The 25,856-nt window shown below is 49.8% G+C and overlaps 2 protein-coding genes across 3 annotated transcripts in view; one reads left to right on the forward strand and one right to left on the reverse strand.

The window, feature by feature from the left end:
- The window catches only part of dnajc4 (DnaJ (Hsp40) homolog, subfamily C, member 4), a 175,856-nt gene extending 164,997 nt beyond the window's left edge, over window positions 1–10,859 (reverse strand). Inside the window, exons 1-2 of one of the 2 annotated variants that reach the window (XM_070868212.1) lie at window positions 10,797–10,859; window positions 5,254–5,317 (exon numbers count right to left, since the gene is read on the reverse strand). The gene's annotated coding sequence lies outside the window, so the exon portion shown is untranslated. Of the gene's footprint in view, window positions 1–5,253; window positions 5,318–9,946; window positions 10,084–10,796 lie in introns of those variants that run through there. The other variant, XM_070868213.1, reaches the window with a different exon arrangement.
- A 143-nt stretch (window positions 10,860–11,002) lies between these two features.
- nudt22 (nudix (nucleoside diphosphate linked moiety X)-type motif 22) overlaps window positions 11,003–25,856 on the forward strand; it is a 56,219-nt gene continuing 41,365 nt past the window's right edge. Inside the window, exon 1 of the mRNA XM_070868211.1 lies at window positions 11,003–11,572. The gene's annotated coding sequence lies outside the window, so the exon portion shown is untranslated. The remainder of the gene's footprint in view (window positions 11,573–25,856) is intronic.

A 25,856-nucleotide genomic window follows, 5' to 3' on the forward strand; every position in this document is an offset into this window, starting at 1 on the left:
TCCAGTATATAAAGGCCCAGTTGATCCAGTCTCTCCTCATATGTCAGTCCAGCCATCCCGGGAATCAGTCTGGTGAACCTTTGCTGCACTCCCTCAATAGCAAGAACGTCCTTCCTCAGATTAGGGGACCAAAACTGAACACAATATTCCAGGTGAAGCCTCACCAAGGCCCTGTACAACTGCAGTAAGACCTCCCTGCTCCTATGCTCAAATCCCCTAGCTATGAAGGCCAACATACCATTTGCCTTCTTCACCGCCTGCTGTACCTGCATACCAACTTTCAATGACTGATGAACCATGACACCCAGGTCTCGTTGCACCTCCCCTTTTCCTAATCTACCGCCATTCAGATAATATTCTACCTTCGTGTTTTTGCCCCCCAAAGTGGATAACCTCACACTTATCCACATTATACTGCATCTGCCATGCATTTGATCACTCACCTAACCTGTCCAAGTCACCCTGCAGCCTCTTAGCATCCTCCTCACAGCTCACACCACCACCCAGTTTAGTGTCATCTGCAAACTTGGAGATATTACATTCAATTCCTTCGTCTAAATCATTAATATATATTGTAAAGAGCTGGGGTCCCAGCACTGAGCCCTGTGGCACCCTGTCACTCCCTGCCATTCTGAAAAGAACCGGTTTATCCTGACTCTGTGCTTCATGTCTGCCAACCAGTTCTCTATCCACGTCGGTACATTACCCCCAATACCATGTGCTTTGATTTTGCACACCAATCTCTTGTGTGGGACCTTGTCAAAAGCCTTTTGAAAGTCCAAATACACCACATCCACTGGTTCCCCCTTGTCCAATCTACTAGTTACATCCTCAAAAAATTCCAGAAGATTTTTCAAGCATGATTTCCCTTTCAAAAATCCATGCTGACTTGGACCGATCCTGTCACTGCTTTCCAAATGCGCTGTATTTCATTTTTAATAATTGATTCCAACATTTTCCCCACTTCTGATGTCAGGCTAACCGGTCTACAATTACCTGTTTTCTCTCTCCCTCCTTTTTTAAAAAGTGGTGTTACATTAGCTACCCTCCTGTCCATAGAAACTGATCCAGAGTCGATAGACTGTTGAAAAATGATCACCAATGCATCCACTATTTCTATGGCCACTTCCTTAAGTACCCTGGGATGCAGCCTATCAGGCCCCAGGGATTTATCGGCCTTCAATCCCATCAATTTCCCCAACACAATTTCCTGCCTAATAAGGATATCCTTCAGTTCCTCCTTCTCACTAGACCCTCGGTCCCCTCATACTTCTGGAAGATTGTGTGTCTTCCTTCGTGAAGACAGAACCAAAATATTTGTTCAACTGGTCTGCCATTTCTTTGTTCCCCATTATAAATTCACCTGAATCTGACCGCAAGGGAACTACGTTTGTCTTCACATATCTATAGAAGCTTTTACAGTCAGTTTTTATGTTCCCTGCAAGCTTCCTCTGATACTCTATTTTCCCCCTCTTAATTAACCCTCTGGGAGGGCGCTGAGCACCTCGAGTTTCATCGGTGAGAGCATGCAGAAATCAAGCACAGGCAGCGGAAGGAGCGTGCGGCAAACCAGGCTCCCCACTCACCCTTTCCTTCAACCACTGTCTGTCCCACCTGTGACAGAGACTGTAATTCCCGTATTGGACTGTACAGTTACCCAAGAACTCACTTTGAGTGTGGAAGCAAGTCTTCCTTGATTTCGAGGGACTGCCTATGATGACCTCTGTGGCTCCCTCCTATTTCTCATCTACATGCTGCCCCTTGTCGACATCATCCGGAAACACGGCATCAGCTTCCACATGTACGCTGATGACACCCAGCTCTACCTCGCCACCACTTCTCTCGACCCCTCCACAGTCCCTAAATTGTCAGACTGTTTGTCCGACATCCAGTACTGGATGAGCAGAAATTTTTTCCAATTGATTATGGGAAGACTGAAGCCATTGCTTTCGGTACTCGTTACAAACCCCGTTCCCTAGCCACCAACTCCACCCCTCTCCCCAACTCCTGTCTGAGGCTGAACCAGACTGTTCGCAACTTTGGTGTGATATTTGACCCTGAAATGAGCTATCGGCCACATATCCGCAGCATAGCTAAGACACCCTATTTCCACATCCATAAGATCGTCCCTGCTTCAGCTCATCCGCTGCTGAAGCCCTCATCCGTGCCTTTGTTACCTCTAGACTTGACTATTCCAACGCACTCCTGGCTGGCCTGCTACGGCCTACCCCATGTAAACTAGAGCTGATCCAAAACTCGGCAGCCCCGTGTCCTAACTCACACCGAGTCCCGCTCACACCCCCTGGACAGTACAATCAAGTACAAAGTCGTGGGTGCAGTAGCGAGGGGCTGGACCAGCATTCGAAGGGTTGGCAGAGGGGAGGACGCAGAGCAAAACTGGGCACGCTGTTATATATGCATGCTTGTTTATTGTGTGATGTCCTTAGCACTGTTCTGCAACACTGACTGCACCCTTACACTCTACACACCTTACCTGTACACCAGAGGGTGCTGCTGCTGGAGACCCAAGGGTTACCTGCACACTGCAGCTAACCCAGTAATAAAAAGGAGCTCACAGCTTGGTGTCCTCAGTCGAGGAGCTGCAAATAAAGGACTACAGGACTACACAGTTTTAGTATCATACCCTGCCTTGTGGAGTCATTACTAAAGGTGTCTACATACACTACACACGCAACTCCCATCTGTTTCAACAATCATATTGCTGAAAACGTTTCATCAATTAAGCATTTGTCAAAGCTTGGAAGCATTAAAAGGATTCTCTGCTGCCAGCGCCTGTGCACAATATACTTTTGATTACAGCGCTAGCCTTCTCTGTAAGCTGTCCTTGTGCTGCAAGTTCTCCACTACCTGTGATAGACAGGGGTGAGAGGGAAAAACAAACGTTAACTACCACCAGCGTGGCAGGAGCTGAACTCGAGGTTTAACACCTGGTTGCTAGATTGCAAATATATCACTTACTTGAGGGGGGCAATGATCTTATAGAAACATTTAAAATTATGAAAGGGATCGACAGGATAGAGGCAGAGAGGTTGTTTCCATTGGTAGGGGAGACGAGAACTAGGGGGCACAGCCTCAAAATACGGGGAGCCAATTTAAAACCCGAGTTGAGAAGGAATTTCTTCTCCCAGAGGGTTGTGAATCTGTGGAATTATCTGCCCAGGGAAGCAGTTGAGGCTAGCTCATTGAATGTATTCAAGTCACAGATAGATAGATTTTTAACCAATAAGGGAATTAAGGGTTACGGGGAGCGGGCAGGTAAGTGGAGCCGAGTCCACGGCCAGATCAGCCATGATCTTGTTGAATGGCGGAGCAGACTCGAGGGGCTAGATGGCCTACTCCTGTTCCTAATTCTTATGTTCTTATATGTTCCTATGTCCCAGTGGGCCACTCGACTCATGTTAAGGTCTCCCCTATGATCACGCAATCATAGAAATTTACAGCATGGAAGGAGGCCATTTCGACCCATCGTGTCTGCATCGGCCGACAAAGAGCTATCCAGCCTAATCCCACTTTCCAGCTCTTGGTCAGTAGCCCTGTATGTTTCGGCACTTCAAGTGCACATCCAAGTACTTTTTAAATGGGGTGAGGGTTTCTGCCTCTACCATCCTTTCAAGCAGAGTGCAAATAAAAGGGTCCTTTTCAGAATGGCAGGCAGTGATTAGTGGGGTACCGCAGGGCTCAGTGCTGGGACCCCAGCTATTTACAATATATATTAATGATTTAGACGAAGGAATTGAATGTAATATCTCCAAGTTTGCAGATGACACTAAGCTGGATGGCAGTGTGAGCTGTGAGGAGGATGCTATGAGGCTGCAGGGTGACTTGGACAGGTTAGGTGAGTGGTCAAATGCATGGCAGATGCAGTATAATGTGGATAAATGAGAGGTTATCCACTTTGGTGGCAAAAACAGGAAGACAGATTATCTGAATGGTGACAGATTAATAAAAGGGGAGTTGCAACGAGACCTGGGTGTCATGGTACATCAGTCATTGAAAGTAGGCATTCAGGTACAGCAGGCAGTAAAGAAAACAAATGGCATGTTGGCCTTCATAGCGAGAGGATTTGAGTATAGGAGCAGGGAGGTCTTACTGCAGTTGTACAGAGCCTTGGTGAGACTACACCTTGATATTGTGTGCAGTTTTGGGTCTCCTAATCTGAGGAAGGACATTCTTGCTATTGAGGGAGTGCAGCGAAGGTTCACCAGACTGATTCCCGGGATGGCAGGCCTGACATATGAAGAAAGACTGGATCGTCTAGGCTTTTGTTCACTGGAATTTAGAAGAACGAGAGGGAATCGCATAGAAGCATATAAAATTCTGACGGGATTGGACGATGCAGGAAGAATGTTCCCGATGTTGAGGAAGTCCAGAACCAGGGGTCACAGTCTAAGGATAAGGGGTAAGCCATTTAGATCCGAGATGAGGAGAAACTTTTTCCACCCAGAGAACCTGTGGAATTCTCTACCACAGAAAGTTGTTGAGGCCAGTTCGTTGGATATATTCAAAAGGGAGTTAGGTGTGGCCCTTACGGCTAAAGGGATCAGGGGGTTTTGGAGAGAAAGCAGGAATGGGGTACACAAGTTGCATGATCAGCCATGATCATATTGAATGGTGGTGCAGGCACGAAGGGCCAAATGCCCTACTCCTGCACCTATTTTTTATGTTTCTATGTTATGGCACTTAGAGTGCACATCCAAGCTATTTTTAAATGTGGTGAGGGTTTCTGCCTCTACCACCCTTTCAGGCAGTGAGTTCCAGACCCCTATCACCCTCTGGGTGAAAAATGTTCTCCTCAAATCACTTCTAAACCTTACCAATTACTTTAAATCTCTGCCCCCTGGTTGTTGACCCTCTGCTAAGGGAAATATCCACTCTAACTAGGCCCCTCATAATTTTATACACCTCAATATGGTCTCCCTTCAGCCTCCTCTGTTCCAGAGAAAACAAACCCCAACCTATCCAATCTTTCCTACAGGAAACTACGACACACAATTCATTTAAAAAAAACATAGCGAGGTGTCATTTTTGAAAAAAAAACATGGTAATCAATTCTGCTCATCGTAATTTATGACTTCCAGTTAACCCCCTCACCAGACTTGCATTTATATAGCGCCTCTCACCCCCCTCAGGATGTCCCAAAGCGCTTTACAGCCAATAAAGTACTTCTTGAAGTGTAGTCGCTGTTGTAATGTGGGAAGTTGGGAGTAAATAATATGAATTATCTGTACTCACCCAAGTGAAAGAGAACGAGTGTCACAGTTAGCTGCCCAGTATCTCCTGGTACAATCCTACTTTTCTGAAAGAGCAGAAACACAAGAGAGACTTTTGTGAGTAATCTTGTCAGCTGGGTTTTATTGTTAGGACTTAATTAACAGGCAATTTCACAAGGCACTTGTCTTTAACAATTATAAAGCACTCAATGTAGTAAAACGGGCTTACACACACCTAGAAAGACTTGCATTTATATCATGCCTTTCACTACCACTGGTTGTCCCGAAGCGCTTTACAGCCAATAAAGTACCTTTGGAGTGTGGTCACTGTTGTAATGTGGGAAACGCGGCAGCCAATTTATGCACAGCAAGCTCCCACAAACAGCGATGTGATAATGACCCAGATCATCTGTTTTAGTGATGTTGATTGAGGGATAAATATTGGCCCCAGGACACCGGGGAGAACTCCCCTGCTCTTCTTCCAATAGTGACCATGGAATCTTTTACATTCACCCGAGGGGGAAGACGGGGCCTCGGTTTAACGTCTCATCCGAAAGATGGCACCTCCGACAGTGCGGCGCTCCCTCAGCACCGCTCCTCCGACAGTGCGATGCTCCCCCAGTACTGTCCCTCCGACAGTGCGATGCTCCCTCAGTACCGCCCCTCCGACAGTGCGGCGCTCCCTCAGCACCGCCCCTCCGACAGTGCGGCGCTCCCTCAGCACCGCCCCTCCGACAGTGCGATGCTCCCTCAGTACTGCCCCCCCCGACAGTGCGGCACTCCCTCAGTACTGCCCCTCCAACAGTGCGATGCTCCCTCAGTACTGCCCCCCCGACAGTGCGGCACTCCCTCAGTACTGCCTCTCCGACATGCGGCACTCCCTCAGTACTGCCCCTCCAACAGTGTAGGGAGACTCAGTTTAAATAGACTGTTTGCTGTAAGATAGACAGTTGGCTGTAAGATAGACAGTTGGCTGTAATTCAGAGAGACTCAATTTCATTAGACTCTGCTGCTGAAGGCCTGTCAGAAGTCCCACCCAATCTCCAACCCACTGGCTGACACATACTCGCTCCAATATTCAATTTTGAAGCTTAGGGCCTGTCGGTCCGGTGTTGTTCTGCTCACATGGCAGTTTCAAAATACGGTCCGTCATCAGTTTGCTTCTCGCTTGGCTGCAGGGGCAGTGTGGGACGATTGATTGCGGGTGATCTCAGCCAACTTTCAACCTGAATGATTCGACAGGGTTGGGGCAACGCCAAGCGGACGGACCACTTTGCATCAACGTGAGCAGCGTCGTACGCAAGACAAGAATTACAAAGATCATATTTGAAAGCAGCGGTCGTCGGAAGGTCTTTCAAGTATCCCTCAACAGAAGCATCGTGCGTCTGTGATTAAAATAAATGGTACACTGGTTGGCATAACATCTGTGGAACCTGTGGTCCAATTCCTCTCTTGGTCAAGGTGCTATTGCCCAAGATCTAGGATTAATCTGCTGCTACTACCTTGGACTTTGAATGACAATGAGAAATTATATTTAACGAGTCTTTCATTGCGCACTGTCAGGCTGGAGCTGTTGGCCAGTGAGGGCTCAGAGATATTTAAGATGGTGGGTGTTACGCCTCGGTAGAATAGCCGTCAACGAGCTGCGATTGCCCGAGTCAGAAGGTCCCGGGCTCAAGTCCCACAACAGGCAGACTTCGCCAGTAGAGAACTCAGGGAGCGCGCTGCGCTGTCAGAAGTCTCATCTCTTCAGATGACAAGGTAAACCGAGGTGCTGTCTCACCATCCACCATCATCATCATAGGCAGCCCCTCGGAATCGAGGAAGACTTGCTTCCACTCTAAAAATGAGTCCTTAGGTGACTGAACAGTCCAATATGGGAACCACAGTCCCTGTCACAGGTGGGACAGACAGTGGTTGAGGGAAGGGGAGGGTGGGACTGGTTTGCCGCACCCTCCTTCTGCTGCCTGCGCTTGGTCTCTGCATGCTCTCGGCGACGAGACTCGAGGTGCTCAGCGCCCTCCCGGATGCACTTCCTTTGGCCAGGGACTCCCAGGTGTCGGTGGGGATGTCGCACTTTTATCAGGGAGGCTTTCAGGGTGTCCCTGTAACGTTTACTCTGCCCACCTTTGGCTCGCTTGCGGTGAAGGAGCTCAGAGTGCTGTCTACCTCTTCAGGGAAAGTAGTAGAGTTCTCCGGACATAAAGAGAATCATAGACACTTACAGCGCAGGAGGCCGCCATTAGGCCCGTCATGCCTGGGCCAGCTCTGTGATAGAGCTGTCATGCTTAATCACCCCCCTCCCGCTTTTTGTCTGTAACTCGAAGTTCCTCATCCTCAATCAGCCGCCAAGTTATTTATGGACGTTGCTTCCATCACCTTTTCAGGTCGAGCATTCTAGATCCACACAACTCTCCGAGTGAAAACGTTTCTCCTCATCGCCCCTCCAGATCGTTTGCCAATGATTTTAAATCTGTGACCTCTGGTTATTGACCCTCTCGCCAGAGGGAATAGTTCTTCTCTTAACTCCTTCATCAAAAACGCTCCTCGTCTTGAAAACCTCTATTAGAATCATCGAATGGGTACAGCACGGAAGCCCGCCATTCGGCCCGTCTCTCAGCCAGAGCCAATCCCACTCCCTCGCCCTGGTACATCAGTCATTGAAAGTTGGCATGCAGGTACAGCAGGCGGTGAAGGCGGCAAATGGCATGTTGGCCTTCATAGCGAGAGGATTTGAGTATAGGAGCAGGGAGGTCTTACTGCAGTTGTACAGGGCCTTGGTGAGACCACACCTTGAGTACTGTGTGCAGTTTTGGTTTCCTAATCTGAGGAAGGACATTCTTGCTATTGAGGGAGTGCAACGAAGGTTCACCAGACTGATTCCCAGGATGGCAGGACTGACATATGAAGAAAGACTGGATCAACTGGGCTTATATTCACTGGAATTTAGAAGAATGAGAGGGGATCTCATAGAAACATATAAAATTCTGACGGGACTGGACAGATTAGATGCAGGAAGAATGTTCCCGATGTTGGGCAAGTCCAGAAACAGTCGAAGGATAAGAGGTAAGCCATTTAGGACCGAGATGAAGAGAAACTTCTTCACTCAGAGAATTGTGAACCTGTGGAATTCTCTACCACAGAAAGTTGTTGAGGCCAGTTCGTTCGATATATTCAAAAAGGAGTGAGATGTGGCCCTTACGGCTAAAGGGATCAAGGGGTATGGAGAGAAAACAGGAATGGGGTACTGAAGTTGCATGATCAGCCATGAGCTTATTGAATGGTGGTGCAGGCTCGAAGGGCCCAATGGCCTACACCTGCACCTATTTTCTATTCCCCGTAGCCCTGCAAGTTTTTTTCCTTCAGATACTTATCCAACTCCCTTTTGAAAGCTAAGATGGAGTCTGCCTCCACCGCCCTTTCAGGCAGTGCGTTCCAGATCCCAACCACTCTTAAACCTTAAATAAAAACAGAAATACTCAGCGGATCGGGTAGCATCTGTGGAGAGAGAAACAGAGTTAACGTTTCAGGTCAACGACCCTTCGTCAGAACTGGAAACAGTTAGAGATGTAACAGGTTAATTTAAGTGAGTGCAGAGGTAGGGAAAGTGGGGAGGAAAGAAGAAAAGGGATAGGGTGGACGGCAGAAGATTCATTGACAAAAGGGATGAGGGTGCGAGGCAAAAGGAGATGGTAATGGAACAAGTAAAGATGGGTCTAGAGGAAGCGCAAATGGGAAATCTCAGAATCATCAACTGTCTAAGGATAAGGGGTAAGCCATTTAGGACCGAGATGAGGAGAAACTTCTTCACCCAGAGAGTGGTGAACCTGTGGAATTCTCTACCACAGAAAGTAGTTGAGGCCAATTCACTAAATATATTCAAAAGGGAGTTAGATGAAGTCCTTACTACTCGGGGGATCAAGGGGTATGGCGAGAAAGCAGGAAGGGGGTACTGAAGTTTCATGTTCAGCCATGAACTCATTGAATGGCGGTGCAGGCTAGAAGGGCTGAATGGCCTGCTCCTGCACCTATTTTCTATGTTTCTATGTCTGGAAAAACAGGGGCAGAGAACATGGTCTGAAATTATTGAACTCGATGTTGAGTCCAGAAGGCTGTAAAGTGCCTAAACGAAAGATGAGGTGCTGTTTCTCGAGCTTACATTGAGCTTCATTGGAACAGTGTACGAGGCCGAAGACGGAGAGGTCAGAGTGGGAGTGGAGTGGGGGATTAAAGTGACAGGCGACCGGAAGCTCGGGGTCACGCTGGCGGACTGAACGGAGGTGTTCCGCAAAGCTTTCACCCAATCTACGCTTGGTCTCCCCAATGTAGAGATTTCAGATTTCCAGTATTTCGCTCGTGCACCTGTTAAACTTCTCGGTTCCAAGGAGAACAGTCCTGGCTTTTCCAACCTCTCCTCATAACTTAAGTCTCTCAGCCCCCGGTATGTCCGAGTCAAAATTTAAACTGACACCCAGTGTCCTAACCAATAATTAATACCTCAACCAACGTCACTAAAACAGATGATCCGGTCATTATCATATTGTTGTCCGCGGGAGCTTGCTGTGCGCAAATTGGCTGCCGCGTTTCCCCCATTACAACAGTGACTACAGTCCAAAAGTACTTCATTGGCTGCAAAGCGCTCTGGGACGTCCTGCGGGAGCAAGCGGGCACCTTATAAATGCAAGTCTTTCTTTTCAGCCTTATTTAAATATCACCTGATTTAACCATGCTCCATGCGACACTTGGCTCGATAGTCTGACAGACTGTGTGCGAGAAGGACTCTTTAGCTAAATTTACTCGATGTCCTTGGGCCAGCCCGCAGCCCAACAGGAGAGAGGTTGGAAGGATAAAAGTTGTGGCCAAAACAAGTGCGTACACTGAAACCTCCCCCTTTAAAAACCATGGGGACAAAAACCTCCACTTTAAGATGGGGAAGAAATCTCCCCTTTAAGAAGTATGGGGATAGAAGCCTCACATTTAAGGACTCGGGGGGGGGAGAAACCTCCCCTTTAAAGATCAGCAGGCAGAAACCTCCCCTTTAAAGGACAGGGGGGCAGAAACCTCCCCTTTAAAGATCAGCGGGCAGAAACCTCCCCTTTAAAGGACAGGGTGGCAGAAACCTCCCCTTTAAAGGACAAGGGGGCAGAAACCTCCCCTTTAAAGGACAGTGGGGCAGAAACTTCCCCTTTAAAGGACAGGGGGGCAGAAACCTCCCCTTTAAAGGACAGGGGGGCAGAAACCTCCCCTTTAAAGTACAGTGGGGCAGAAACCTCCCCTTTAAAGGACAGGGGGGCAGAAACCTCCCCTTTAAAGGACAGGGGGGGCAGAAACCTCCCCTTTAAAGGACAGGGGGGCAGAAACCTCCCCTTTAAAGGACGGGGGGGGCAGAAACCTCCCCTTTAAAGGACAGGGGGCAGAAACCTCCCCTTTAAAGGACAGGGGGCATTAAAGGTCAGATGGCAGAAACCTCCCCTTTAAGGAGGAAGTCCAGTGAAGTAAATAAACCCGCGGGCCGGGGTGAAGGAAGCAGCGGCTGCAGTGCGAGGGTCGGCGCTTCCCACTCACGGTGCTGTCGACGCCAAATCTGAGCTCCAGAGGCTTCAGGCTGGTGGAAGCGGCGGGCGGGTGGGACGTCTGCGCATGCGCTCGCCTGGCCCGGCGGAAGGCGCAGACCCCGCCCACCGGCCACCCATTGGCTGTCAAGGGCGCGGCCCCACCCTCCGGTGACGTCATGGGTGTCGCTGACAGCCGGCCTTCAACGGTGCCGGCGACGTCAAGCGGCCAGCCATTGGCTGTGACGGCCGCGGCCCCGCCCACCGTGACGTCGGGGGCGATGACAGTTGGCCTTCAAAAGCGAAAGCACCGCGCGCCCGACTGCGCGAGAGCGAGAGAGAGCGCGAGCGCGAGGCGCGGACCCGCCAGACGGCCAGCCATTGGCCACCCGAAGTCGCGGCCCCGCCCACCAGTGACGTCGGATGCGGTGACAGTTGGCCTTCAAAGAAACAAGCACCGCGCGCTCGACTGCGCGCGAGAGAGAGAGAGCGCGAGGCGCGTTCCCGCCCACCTGTCAGGCCGACAGCCATTGGCCGACCGAAGTGGCAGCCCCGCCCACCAGTGACGTCTTCACGCGCGGCGTGTGGATAGTTGGAAGGCGCGAGAGAGGCGCGCAGGGAGCCAGACCAGGCCGCCCATTGGCTGGCTGAGGCGCGGAGCTGCCCCCACGTGACTCCGGGCCGACCGGCCATTGGCTGAAGGAAGCGCGGGACCCGCCCCCAAATTCGGTGGAGAGGACAGGAGAGCGGCGGGCTGCCAACCTGTGCTCCCAGCACACTCGGAGAAAGGTGAGCTTCGAATTGGGATGCTTGGCCTCTGGGCCGACGTGTTGGGGTGCGATTTTATGGGGGGCGGGAAACTGGCGCAGTGGGAGGAGCAGGGAGCCTAACGCCGATTTTACGCCCCGGCCGATTTTGGACACCGCCCCGCCCATTGACGTTAATATTGGGCGGGCGGGCGTAAAATCAGCCCCTTCCCGGCGTGTTCCCCGCCAGTCCAGTTCAGGTTAAAATTGCCTGGTGTTTGGGGCACCGTGGGAAATCATAGACCAGTGCAGCACACAAAAGGAGGCCATTGGGCTCGTCGTGTCTGTGCAGGCTCGTTTTCATAGAAACATAGAAAATAGGTGCAGGAGTAGGCCATTCGGCCCTTGGAGCCTGCACCGCCATTCAATATGATCATGGCTGATCATGCAACCTCAGTACCCCATTCCTGCTTTCTCTCCATACCCCTTGATCCCTTTAGCCGTAAGGGCCACATCTAACTCCCTTTTGAATATATCTAACGAACTGGCCTCAACAACTTTCTGTGGTAGAGAATTCCACAGGTTCACAATTCCCTGAGTGAAGAAGTTTCTCCTCAGCTCCGTCCTAAATGGCTTATCCCTTATCCTTAGACTGTGACCCCTGGTTCTGGACTTGCCCAACATCGGGAACATTCTTCCTGCATCTAACCTGTCCAGTCCCGTCGGAATTTTATATGTTTCTATGAGATCCCCTCTCATTCTTCTAAACTCCATTGAATATAAGCCGAGTCGATCCAGTCTTTCCTCATATGTCAGTCGTGCCATCCCGGGAATCAGTCTGGTGAACCTTCGCTGCACTCCTTCAATAGCAAGAAGGTCCTGCCTCAGATTAGGAGACCAAAACTGTACACAAGATCCCACGGCCACTATTTGGAGACGTGGACCAGTTGGATCGAAGGACTGTTTCTGTGCTGTAAATTCCACGTACCCCTTATGGAAATTCTACCCCCCAGGTCTTTCCAGAAGACGAAAATAATTTGGATTTATACAGTGGCTTTAACATAGTAAAACGTCCCAAAATCTTTCCACCACTTCACTTGACCCCTGCTTGGTCTCTAAATTGTCAGGCTGCCTGTCTGACATCCAGTACTGGATGAGCAGAAATCTTCCCCAATTAAATATTGGGAAGACCGAATTTCCTATTTCCACCTTGCCTATTTCCACCTCCTCAACATCACCCGTCTCCGCCACTGCCTCAGGCAGGCAGTGACTAGTGGGGTGCCGCAGGGTTGAGTGCTGGGACCCCGGCTATTTACAATATACATTAATGATTTAGATGAAGGAATTGAATGTAATATCTCCAAGTTTGCAGATGACACTAAGCTGGGTGGCAGTGTGAGCTATGAGGGGGATGCCAAGAGGTTGCAGGGTGACTTGGACAGGTTAGGTGAGTGGGCAAGTGCATGGCAGATACATTATAATGTCAATAAATGTGAGGTTATCCACTTTGGTGGCAAAAACAGGAAGGCAGAATATTAAATGAATGGTGACAGATTAGGAAAAGGGGAGGTGCAACGAGACCTGGGTGTCATGGTACATCAGTCATTGAAAGTTGGCATGCAGGTCCAACAGGCGGTGAAGAACGCAAATGGCATGTTGGCCTTCATAGCTAGGGGATTTGAGTATAGGAGCAGGGAGGTCTTACTGCAGTTGTACAAGGCCACACCTTAAATATTGTGTACAGTTTTGGTCTCCTAATCTGAGGATGGACATTCTTGCCATTGAGGGAGTGCAGCGAAGGTTCACCAGACTGATTCCCGGGATGGCAGGACATATGAGGAAAGATTGGATCGACTAGACTTATATTCACTGGAATTTAGAAGAATGAGATGAGATCTCATAAAAACATATAAAATTCTGATGGGATTGGACAGGTTAGATGCAGGAAGAATGTTCCCGATGTTGGGGAAGTCCAGAACCAGGGGTCACAGTCTAAGGATAAGGGGTAAGCCATTTGGGACCGAGATGAGGAGAAACTTCTTCACTCAGAGAATTGTGAACCTGTGGAATTCTCTACCACAGAAAGTTGTTGATGCCAGTTCGTTAGATATATTCAAAAGGGAGTTAGATGTGGCCCTTATGGCTAAAGGGATCAAGGGGTATGGAGAGAAAGCAGGAATGGGGTACTGAAGTTGCGTGATCAGCCATGATCATATTGAATGGTGGTACAGGCTCGAAGGGCCTACTCCTGCACCTATTTTCTACGTTTCAGCTCTTCTGCTGAAACCCTCATTCATGCCTTTGTTACCGCTAGACTTGACTCCAACGCACTCATGGCTGGCCTCCCACATTCTACACTACGTAATCTTGAAGTCAGCCAAAACACGGCTGCCCCGTGTCCTAACTCGCACCAAGTCCCGCTCCCCCATCACCCCTTTGCTTTCTGATCTACATTGGCTCCGAGTTAAGCAACGCCTCGATTTCAAAATTCTCATCCTTGTTACTAATCGCTCCGTGGCCTCGCCCCTCCCTATCTCTCTCTATTCTTTTTCAGCCTTACAACTCCACAAGTGTTCCTCTAATTAGCTCCTCTAATTCTGCCCTCTTGAACATCCCTCATTATAACTGCTCGACCATCGGTGGCCATGCCGTCAGCTGCCTGGGGCCTAAGCTCCGGAACGCCCTCGCTCCTCCTTCAAGAAGCTCCTTCAAACCTATCTCTTTGACCAAGCTTTTGGTCACCTGCCCTAATTTCTTCTTTTACAGCTCGGTGTCAAATTTATCTTTTTTTTCTTGTAACACTCCTGTGAAGCACCTTGGGACGTTTTACTACGTTAAAGGCACTATATAAATAAAAGTTGTTATTATAAGGCGCTCTGCACAGGAGTGTTGTAAGATAAAAAAAATTGATGCCAGGCCACATAAGGGGAAATTGGGGCAGGTGAAAGGGGAGGTGCGACGAGACCTGGGTGTCATGGTACATCAGTCATTGAAAGTTGGCATGCAGGTACAGCAGGCAGTGAAGAAGGCAAATGGCATGTTGGCCTTCATAGCGAGAGGGTTTGAGTATAGGAGCTGGGGAGGTCTTACTGAAGTTGTACAGGGCCTTGGTGAGACCACACCTGGAATATTGTGTACAGTTTTGGTCTCCTAATCTGAGGAAGGACATTCTTGCTATTGAGGGAGTGCAGCGAAGGTTCACCTGACTGATTCCCGGGATGGCAGGACTGACATATGAATAAAGACTGGATCGACTCAGCTTATATTCACTGGAGTTTAGAAGGATGAGAGGGGATCTCATAGAAACATATAAAATTCTGACGGGACAGTTGCAGGAAGAATGTTCCTGATGTTGGGGAAGTCCAGAACCAGAGGACACAGTCGAAGGATAAGGGGTAAGCCATTTAGGACCAAGATGAGGAGAAACTTCTTCACTCAGAGAGTTGTTAACCTGTGGAATTCTCTACCGCAGAGAGTTGTTGAGGCCAGTTCGTTGGATATATTTAAAAGGGAGTTAGATGTGGCCCTTACAGCTAAAGGGATCAAGGGGTATGGAGAGAAAGCAGGAAAGGGGCACTGAGGTGAATGATCAGCCATGATCATATTGAATGGTGGTGCAGGCTCGAAGGGCCCAATGGCCTACTCCTGCACCTATTTTCTATGTTTCTATGTTTTAACAAGCCTCTTAAAAGGAGAGAGAGGTGGAGAGGTTTAGGGAGGGAATTCCAGAGCTTGGGGCCCCAGGCAGCTGAAGGCAATGGTGGAACGATTAAAATCAGGGCTGCTTAAGACGCTCTCAAAGCCTGTACACAGTCGAGATATTGTTCTGAGGAGGTGGGATATACCAGCATTGAAAGACATTCCACTGGCATGACATCAAATTATATTTTTTTCTGATGAGATAACCGTGTTTTAATGAGGGTAAATTCAGATCTCGGTTGAAAATGTGGATCAGCAGGTGGGTCTGGGGGCGAAGGGAGGAGGGGGTGGGAGGGCGTGTTGGGAAACGTAGCTGAAATTCAGCAGCCCGAGCCTCTGATGGAACCGACACCACGGACATGGCTTGGCTGCTGATAGAGATCACTCCTGCTGCAGTAAAAACAAACAAGTCCCCAGCCTAACCCAAACACAATCAGCAAAGGGATGGTGGGATCAGGATCCCAAATCTGCCACCAAGCTCACAGTCTACAGGGCTGTAGCGATACCCACCCTCCTGTATGGCTCAGAGATGTGGACCATATACAGCAGACACCACAAATCTCTGGAGAAATACCACCAACGACGGCACCGCAAGATCCTGAAAATCCCCTGGGAGGACAGATGCACCAACATTAGCATCCTCGACCAGGCCAATATCCCCAGCATCGAGGCACTGACTACGCTCAATCAGCTCCGCTGGGCAGGCCACATTGTCCGCATGCCCGACACAAGACTCCCAAAGTAAGCGCTCGGAACTCCTTCACGGCAAACGAGCCAAAGGTGGGCAGAGGAAACTTTACAAGGGACATCCTCAAAGCCTCCCTGATAAAGTGCAACATCCCCACCGACACCTGGGAGTCCCTGGCCAAAGACCAGTCCGCCTTAAGTGGAGGAAGTGCATCCGGGAGGGCGCTGAGCACCTCGAGTCTCGTCGCCGAGAGCATTCAGAAACCAAGCACAGGCAGCGGAAGGAGCGTGCGGCAAACCAGTCCCACTCACCCCTTCCCTCACCGACTATCTGTCCCACCTGTGACAGGGACTGTAATTCCCGTATTGGACTGTTCAGTCACCTGAGAACTCATTTTTAGAGTAGAAGCAAGTCTTCCTTGATTCCGAGGGACTGCCTATGATGATGATATGATGGGGCCAATATTTATCCCTCAATCAACATTGCTAAAAAACGATTATCTGATCATTATCGTATTTATCCCTCAATGAACATACCAAAAACAGATGATCTGGACATTATCACATTGCTGTTTGTGGGAGCTTGCTGTGCGCATATTGACTGCCGCGTTTCCCACATTACAATAGTAACTACACTTCAAAAAACACTTCATTAGCTGTAAAACATTTTGGGATTTCCGATGGTCGTCAAAGGCGCTATATAAATGCAAGTCTTCCTCTCACTCGTAGTATTCTGGTTGTTACCCCAGCTGCGATCAGCTAACCGAGTATTGAGCAGCTATCAAACGTTAGTCCTTCCTGATCTACATGACGGAGCACCACACTGATGATTTTAGTAATTAGTCAGAAAACTGCTGCGCTCTGTGTCTCTGAGCCCCAGTCTGCCAGTTCTGTGAGCTGGGATTAAGAATAGCTGGGTGTGCCAAAGAGAAAGACGTGCATTTCTACAGTTTGTTTCATGATCTCGGGACGTCCAAAACTGTTTTACAGCCAATGAAGTACTTTTGGAGTGTGGTCACTGTTGTAATGTAGGAATTGTTATGTATGGAGAAAGAGTCAGACTGAACACTGAGCTCAAAATAAAGTGTGACCGTAGTCTTTTATTGCAGGTCTCCAGAGTGCCTCTCCAACCTGTGAGGCCTCCTTAAATATCTGTGCTCCCAAGGGATTATGGGATCCCTTGGGACTCCAGGGGACAAGCCCTCTGGTGGCTGTAAATACAAGTATACATATATAACAGGAATCGTGGCAGCCAATTTGCGCACAGCAAGCTCCCACAAACAGTTAATAAGATGAAGTCCCCTGCTCTTCAAAATAGTGCCATGGGATCTTTTACATACACCCGAGAGCAAAGAGAGCCTTGGTTTAACATCTCATCCGAAAGACCGCCCCTCCGACAGTGCGCCGCTCCCTCGGCACCGCCCCTCCGACAGTGCGCCGCTCCCTCGGCACCGCCCCTCCGACAGTGCGCCGCTCCCTCGGCACCGCCCCTCCGACAGTGCGCCGCTCCCTCGGCACCGCCCCTCCGACAGTGCGCCGCTCCCTCGGCACCGCCCCTCCGACAGTGCGCCGCTCCCTCGGCACCGCCCCTCCGACAGTGCGCCACTCCCTCGGCACCGCCCCTCCGACAGTGCGCCACTCCCTCGGCACCGCCCCTCCGACAGTGCGCCGCTCCCTCGGCACCGCCCCTCCGACAGTGCGCCGCTCCCTCGGCACCGCCCCTCCGACAGTGCGCCGCTCCCTCGGCACCGCCCCTCCGACAGTGCGCCGCTCCCTCAGTACTGCACTGGGAGTGTCAGCCTGTATTTTGTTCTCAAGTCCTGAGTGGGACTCGAACCTACGACCACTGAGCCACAGCGGACATCATAGCTGACCTCATTCAGAGCAGCGGTAGAATTGGCGCAATTGCCTTCAGTGGTTCGGGAGGAGACGCGGGGTAAGGGTTTCAACTCTTAATCGCCGTCGTGTGACGCCCGGGCTGGAAAATGTGCGAGTGAACATCAGATGTGGTGCTTTTAAAGTCAAATAGCCAGCTGTACATGAATAATGGCACGGAACCAGAGGCAGCTGGGGCCTGGGTTACGTCATCAAAACCCTGGTTGCCGTTTTGGAGCGTGGGCAGGCACGTTGGCAGGTGCGGAGGAGTGGGAAGGCCGGGACGGATGAGCGGCGAGTGTTTGTGGCGAGATGTGGTGAATGTTTGTGGCGGAGGAGAGGCGAGGGATCGTGGCGGAGGTGCGGTGAGAGATCGTGACGGAAGAGCGGTGAGAGATCGTGACGGAGGTGTGGTAAATGAGGGTACAGGGCCCAGAAGAGCCGAGGGCCCAGGGGCAGCACGGGCCCAGCCCACACTGTGCGATATGTGTGCGCACTGGGTCCGTGCAGCAGAGCTGGTCTCCAGTCGTCCTGGTTAACCCTTGCCACTGGACCAAGACCGAGCTGTCAAGCCCGTGTGGTGGCTGGTGTGCAACGGTCACCCCACGTTAAAAAAAAATCCACCCACAGGCATCTTCCACTCCCTCAATTGGCATTCAGGACTGGAACATCGGGCCCTTCATTGAAACATCGGTGAACTCTTGAAAGCAAGTCATCCTCGTTCGATGATGATACGCGTGTCTCTGACCCCGACTTCAGGAGGAGGGGAAGGGAGAAAATGGTCGCGCATAGTTAGCTCTCTCAAACAGTTAAAAAACCGGCGTGCCGAATGGGAAGCGATTTGCTGATGTAACGCAAAGCTCGCTTTCACAGGCTGCCAAACGACGTGAGCAGCAATCGAAACACCGGGCCCTGAATGCTTGTGACGTCACGGCTGACCTCCTTTATGCTGCAGAATGGGAGGCTGAGCGGTGAAAAGACCCAGAGGACAAAAGAGTGGCTGAAGAAGGGGGTGGGGGAGCGGTGAAAGATGGTGGTCTGTTTGGTAAACAAGATGCCATTTTGTCTCGGATTGGTTTGGCAGCCCAGCGATAAAATATACTGCAGCGGAAGCTGCAATCCGTCTCTGTCGCAGGATAGGAGCTCCTCTATCCTGCCTGCAGTGCACAAAGCCCAGACACAACATTCCTGGACAATGTTCCCTCTTTTTCTTAAGTAGCCCAGGTAACCAATGCCCACAGGAAATGGATACAATAACTGAATCTGGAACTTCCTCATCAATACGATTCTAAAGGATATTGACAGGGTAGATGCTGAGCGGTTGTTTCCCCCGGGCTGGAGAGTGCAGAACTAGGCGGACATAGTCTCAGGATAAGGGGCCGGCCATTTAGGGCTGAGATGAGGAGGCTTATATTCACTGGAATTTAGAAGAATGAGAGGGGATCTTATAGAAACATAATAAAATTCTGACTGGACCGGACAGGTTAGATGCAGGAAGAATGTTCCCGATGTTGGGGAAGTCCAGAACCAGGGGTCACAGTCTAAGGATAAGGGGTAAGCCATTTAGGACCGAGATGAGGAGAAACTTCTTCACCCAGAGAATTGTGAGCCTGTGGAATTCTCTACCACAGAAAGTTGTTGAGGCCAGTTCGTTAGATATATTCAAAAGGGAGTTAGATGTGGCCCTTATGGCTAAAGGGATCAAGGGGTATGGAGAGAAAGCAGGAATGGGGTACTGAAGTTGCATGATCAGCCATGATCATATTGAATGGTGGTGCAGGCTCGAAGGGCCGAATGGCCTACTCCTGCACCTATTTTCAATGTTTCTATGAATTTCTTCACTGAGGGTTGTGAATCTTTGGAATTCTCTACCCCAGAGGGCTGTGGATGCTGAATCGTTGAGTATATTCAAGGCTGAGATCGATAGATTTTTGACCTTATGGGGGGAAAGTTTTTATTCGTTCACGGGATGTGAGCGTCGCAGGTCAACACCATGGCTACAAACTGGCTGCCTGCTGGATGGAGGGCCTGGTATTCATGGGATAGAGCTCGGTGACCTTTTGTGCCCTGAGTACACTTGGAGGTTGAGGGAAGATTTGGTAGAGGTGCACATGATTATGACTTTGGATAAGGTAGACAGAGATAGCTGTTCCCATTAGCTGATGGTACAAGGACTAGGGGGACACAGTTTTAAGGTTTTGGGCAAGAGGGGGGATGTGAGGAAGAACTATTTTACGCAGCGAGTGGTAATGACCGAAAGGATATACTTGCTTTGGAGGCAGTTCAGAGAAGGCTCACTCGGTTGATTCCAGGGGATGAGGGGGGTTGACTTATGAGGAAAGGTTGAGTAGGTTGGGCCTCTACTCATTGGCATTCAGAAGAATGAGAGGTGATCTTATCGAAACGTATAAGATTATGAGGGGGCTTGACAAGGTGGATGCAGAGAGGATGTTTCCACTGATGGAGGAGACTAGAACTAGGGGTCATGATCTTAGAATAAGGGGCCGCCCATTTAAAACTGAGATGAGGAGAAATTTCTTCTCTCAGAGGGTTGTAAATCTGTGGAATTCGCTGCCTCAGAGAGCTGTGGAGGCTGGGACATTGAATAAATTTAAGACAGAAATAGGCAGTTTCTTAAACGATAAGGGGATAAGGGCGCGGGCAGGGAAGTGGAGCTGAGTCCATGATCCGATCAGCCATGATGGTATTAAATGGCGGAGCAGGCTCGAGGGGCCGTATGGCCGACTCCTGCTCCTATTTCTTATGTTCTTATGACCTGGAACTCGCTGCCTACGACCGTGGTGGAAGCAGAAACGACCAATGATTTCAAAAGGAAATTGGATAGGCACTTGAGGGAGATAAACTTGCAGGGCTACGGGGATAGAGCGGGGGAATGAGACTGACTGCATTGCTCTACAGAGAGCCGTCATGGGCTGAATGGCCCCCTCCTGTGCCTCTATGACTCTATGTATCACTCTGTGATTATACTGTGACACATCTCACCGAAATGTAGATTTGCTCGTTTTAATTTGAATTCAGACAGTGATCAAAATGGTTCATTTTTTAAAATCTTACTGTATAAAGAGCTCTTTGATGCTGGATTAGATCGGTTGTCTGATTTGCACTGCTGATAGCTGCACTGATGTTTCTTGTAATCTGAATGAGTGATAGTTTGTCCATTGTTAACGTCTTTTCTTCGTGCTGGAAAATCTCTTGTGGCTGCTGCTCGTGGTGAGAAGATTGAGGGTGATCAGATTGAAGTGATCAAAATCTCGACAGAGTAGATGGAGAGATAGGTTGGAGAAATCGAGAACAAGGCACTATCATTTATTTACGTTTACAAATCCTTCCATGTCCTCGCCCCATCTATCTCCGTAATCTCCTCCAGCCTCACAATCCCACAAGATGTCTGCGCTCTTCAAATTCTGGCCTCTTGAACATCCCTCATTATAATCGCTCAACCATCGGTGGACGTGCCTTCAGCTGCCTGGGCCCTAAGCTCTGGAACTCCCTCCCTAAACCTCTCCACCTCTCTACCTCCCTTTCCTCCTTTTGAGACGCTCGTTAAAACCTACCTTTTTAAACAAGCTTTTAATCATCTGCTTAATTTCTTCTCTGGCTCGGTACCAAATTTATCTGTTTGTCTGTAACGCTGTTGTGAAGCGCCTTGGGCCGTTTTATGACATTAAAGGCGCCATAAGAACATCAGAAATAGGAGCAGGAGCAGGAGTAGGTCATACGGCCCCTCGAGCCTCTATAATCCTTGGTTAGACCACACTTGGAGTACTGCGCACAGTTCTGGTCACATTATAAAAAGGATAGCGAGGCACTGGAGAGGGTCCAGAGAAAATTTACAAGGACGATACCAGAAATGCGAGGGTACACCTATCAGGAAAGGATGAACAGGCTGGGTCTCTTTTCTCTTGACCTTAAAAACGCCCCTGCTCCTCTTCGAAATAGTGCCATGGGATCTTTTACAGCCGCCTGAAAGGGCAGACGGGGCCTCTGTTTAATGCCAAAAGACGGCCCCTCCGACAGTGCGGCGCTCCCTCAGCACCGACAGTGCGGCGCTCCCTCAGCACTGCACTGGAGTGTCAGCCGAGATTTTTCGTGCTCACTTCCCTGGAGTGGGACTCGAACCCACAACCTTCTGACTGAGTGGCGAGAGTGCTGCCCCCCGAGCCACGACTGACACTGCAGCAACTCTGGTTGAACTGCCTTCTCCACCCGACTTGCCCAAGTACACACTTATAGCGTCCCTACTGACACAGATTCGGGCTCAAATCTGTGTCCCTTTGCGTCCGTACGGTTCAGTGTAACGCTAACCTGCATTTACCCAGTGAGCTACAGTCCACCTCCTCGACCCTTACGAACCAAAGGGCAATAACTGAACAGAGGTTTCACTGCGATATCTGATCCACTTCCAGGTACTTGCTTGGCGCAGGTCCCAGGAAACGAGCACAAGTGCTCTGAATCAGCGCTGTTTCCCATCACAGATTAGTGTACAATTTCCCATCAATTTCCACAAACCCCTGTTCCTGCCATTCCCTCAGAGAATAACTCTAATTACTGTAAACTGGGACACGGAATCACACTTGATCTTGCTGACGCGGGTCCCCAGAGCAGTAATATTTCCTTCTGCAATTTTCATGTGATTAGAAGTATTTTTAGTTGGAAAACTGCGCAGGGTTTTACACCATATTAACCTACTCATTAACGCATTGTATTTTCTCGTTCTGTGTATACACTGGCAAGGAATTGACACCGAAACATGTTTCTTAAAGAATTAGGAGCCGGAGTAGGCCACGCGGCCCCTCGAGCCTGCTCTGCCGTTCAATAAGATCATGGCTGATCTTCAACCTCAAGTCCACTTTCCCGCCCGATCCCTCGATTCCTCTAGAGTCCATAAACCTATCGATCTCTGCCTTGAATATACTCAACGACTAAGCATCCACAGCCCTCTGAGTGAAGAAATTCCTCCTCATCTCAGTCCTAAATGGTCGACCCCTTATCCTGAGACTGTGACACCTCCTTGGTTCTAGGAAACAGCCTCACAGCATTTACCCTCAGAGACATGGACCATGTACAGTAGACACCTCAAATCGCTGGAGAAATACCACCAACGATGTCTCCGCAAGATCCTACAAATCTCCTGGGAGGACAGATGCACTAACATCAGCGTCCTTGACCAGGCCAACATCCCCAGCATTGAAGCACTGACCACACTTGATCAGCTCTCCTGGGCAGGCCACATTGTCCGCATGCCCGACACGAGACTCCTAAAACGAGCGCTCTACTCGGAACTCCTTCACGGCAAACGAGCCAAAGGTGGGCAGAGGAAACGTTACAGGGCCACCCTCAAAGCCTCCCTGATAAAGTGCGACACCTGGGAGTCCCTGGCCAAAGACCAGTTTGCCCTAGGCGGAGGAAGAGTATCGGGGAGGACGCTGAGCATCTCGAGTCTCGTTGCCGAGAGCATGCAGAAATCAAGCGCAGGCAGAGGAAGGAGCGTGCGGCAAACCTGTCCCACCCACCCCTTCCTTCAACGACTATCTGTCCCATCTGTGACGGGGACTGTAGTTCTCGTATTGGACTGTTCAGCCACCTAAGGACTCACTTTAGCAGTGGAAGCAAGTCTTCCTCGATTCCGAGGGACTGCCTATGATGTCAATTCCCCCCCCCCCTTAGATTCTTATACATTCCAATTAGATCACCTAAACTCCAGGGACTATGGACCCAGTTTGCTAATTATTGAGCTCCAATTTGACACCCCAATCGTCGAATCGCCCACTGACGCGACCGTTTTATCACATGACCTACCACCTCGAACTGTCCTGCCCGCACCCTCCTGCCATTGGTCCATCCTCTTCTCGCGCCAATTGGAAAACGAGCAGACTCTGGTATCCAATTTCATTAACCCCGACAGTCAGTCAAACGACCTCCCTGCCATCTCCAATATTTTTACAACTAATAATGAAAATGATGAAAGAAAAAGAGGAAAAAAAGACAATTATATTTAACGCCCCTCTGATTTTTCTCCTGGGTGCTGCTTGCAACTGTGTTTGGTAGATTCCTGCAAACACCCAGACAGTCCTCGAGACCCCCAGGACAGTCCTCGAGACCCCTGGAGGGCTGTCAATCCCAGCTGGTGCTTACTATTGAAGTTCTGTCGTAGATGTCATGTATGCTAGCTGTATCATATCATAGGCAGTCCCTCGAAATCGAGGAAGACTTGCTTCCACTGCTAAAGTGAGTTCTTTGGTGCCTGAACAGTCCAATCCGAGAGCCACAGACCCTCTGGGGCAGATATTCGGCGGGGAGGGGGGGATGGGACTGATTTACCACATGCTCCTTCCGCTGCCTGCGCCTGATCTCTTCACGCTCGCAGCGTTGAGATTCGAAGAGCTCAACGCCACCCCCCCGGCCGGATGTACTTTCTCCACCTCGGGCAGTCTTCGGCCAGGGACTCCCAGGCATCAGTGGTGATGTCGCACTTTACCGGGGAGGCTTTGAGGGTGTCCTTGTACCGTTTCCACTGCCCACCTTTGGCCCATTTGCCGTGAAGGAGCTCCGCATATAGTAGTTGTTTAGGGAGTCTGGCATGCGAACTAAGTGGCCTACCCAGCGAAGCTGATCGAGTGTGGTTAGTGCTTCGATGCTGGGGATGTTAGCCTGGGCGAGGACACTGATGTTGGGGCGTCTGTCCTCCCAAGGGATTTGCAGGATCTTGCGGAGACATCGATGGTGATATGTCTCCAATGACTTGATGTAACTGTATAGTCACATAAGGTGTGCCACCAGTGGGCACTGCGGTGGGAGACTTGAGGGTCACCTGCATAGTTGTGCAGGGCGCAGGATAAAAACTGCCCACCATATTTGTGTCTCACTCTGGACATGCAATAAATGGGACTAAGGTCACAACAGCTCAAATACAATACCAGATCTCGTGGAGTCATTCATAAGAGTATTAAAGACATAACAGTGGAGATTGGACACTTCGTCTCGGCAGCAGGAGTGTCTTCCCGGGGCGGATTAACCACGGGGCACCAAAGAGCACAGGCCCACCAAATAAATGTCGGCAAAAAAAGATATCTGTCTCAAATGTCGATGCCAGAAGAAACAGGGGACTTCAAATGCACAGACTGATCAATGACAATGGACTATGTGTAACATTCCCTAATGTTTCAATTACTCTTCGGGTATACCTGTCCCTGATGATTATGAACGATCATTTTCTGTGCTCAAGAGAGTGAGAAATCAAATTTGGTCAGCGATGGGCCTAATCCTACTGTGAATACCCTTTCACTTCTGTGTATTGAACATGACTTGTTGGCTACTACTGAAACGGGAGACATTTACATGTTATCTTGTAAAGTATCTGCAGGATTATATACTTGCTTATACCTATATACAGAAGTACCTATGTACATCATCATCATAGGCAGTCCCTCGAAATCAAGGAAAACTTGCTTTCACTCTAAAAGTGAGTTCATAGGTGACGGAACAGTCCAATACAGGAATTAGAGTCTCTGTCACAGGTGGGGCAGGCAGTGGTTGGAGGAAAGGGTGGGTGGGATTGGTTTGCCGCATGCTCCTTCCGCTGCTGCGCTTGGTTCCTGCATGCTCTCGGCGATGAGACTCGAGGTGCTCAGCGCCCTCCCGGATGCACTTCCTCCACTTAGGGCGGATTAGTCTTTGGCCAGGGACTCCAGGTGTCGGTGGGGATGTTGCACTTTATCAGGGAGGCTTTGAGGGTGTCTTTGAAACGTTTCCTCTGCCCACTTTGAGCTCGCTTGGCGTGTAGGAGTTCCGAGTAGAGCGCTTGCTTTGAGAGTCTTGTGTCTGGCATGCGAACAATGTGGCCCGCCCAGCAGAGCTGGTCGAGTGTGGTCAGTACTTCAATGCTGGGAATGTTGGCCTGGTCGAGGACGCTAACGTTGGTGCGTCTGTCCTCCCAGGGGATTTTCAGGATCTTGCGGAGACATCGTTGGTGGTATTTCTGAACTTAAGGAAAGGTAACTTTGATGGTATGAGACGTTAATTGGCTAGAATAGACTGACAAATGA

Source organism: Pristiophorus japonicus, chromosome 27 (assembly GCF_044704955.1).
Source record: "Pristiophorus japonicus isolate sPriJap1 chromosome 27, sPriJap1.hap1, whole genome shotgun sequence".
Classification (NCBI taxonomy): Eukaryota; Metazoa; Chordata; class Chondrichthyes; family Pristiophoridae; genus Pristiophorus; species Pristiophorus japonicus.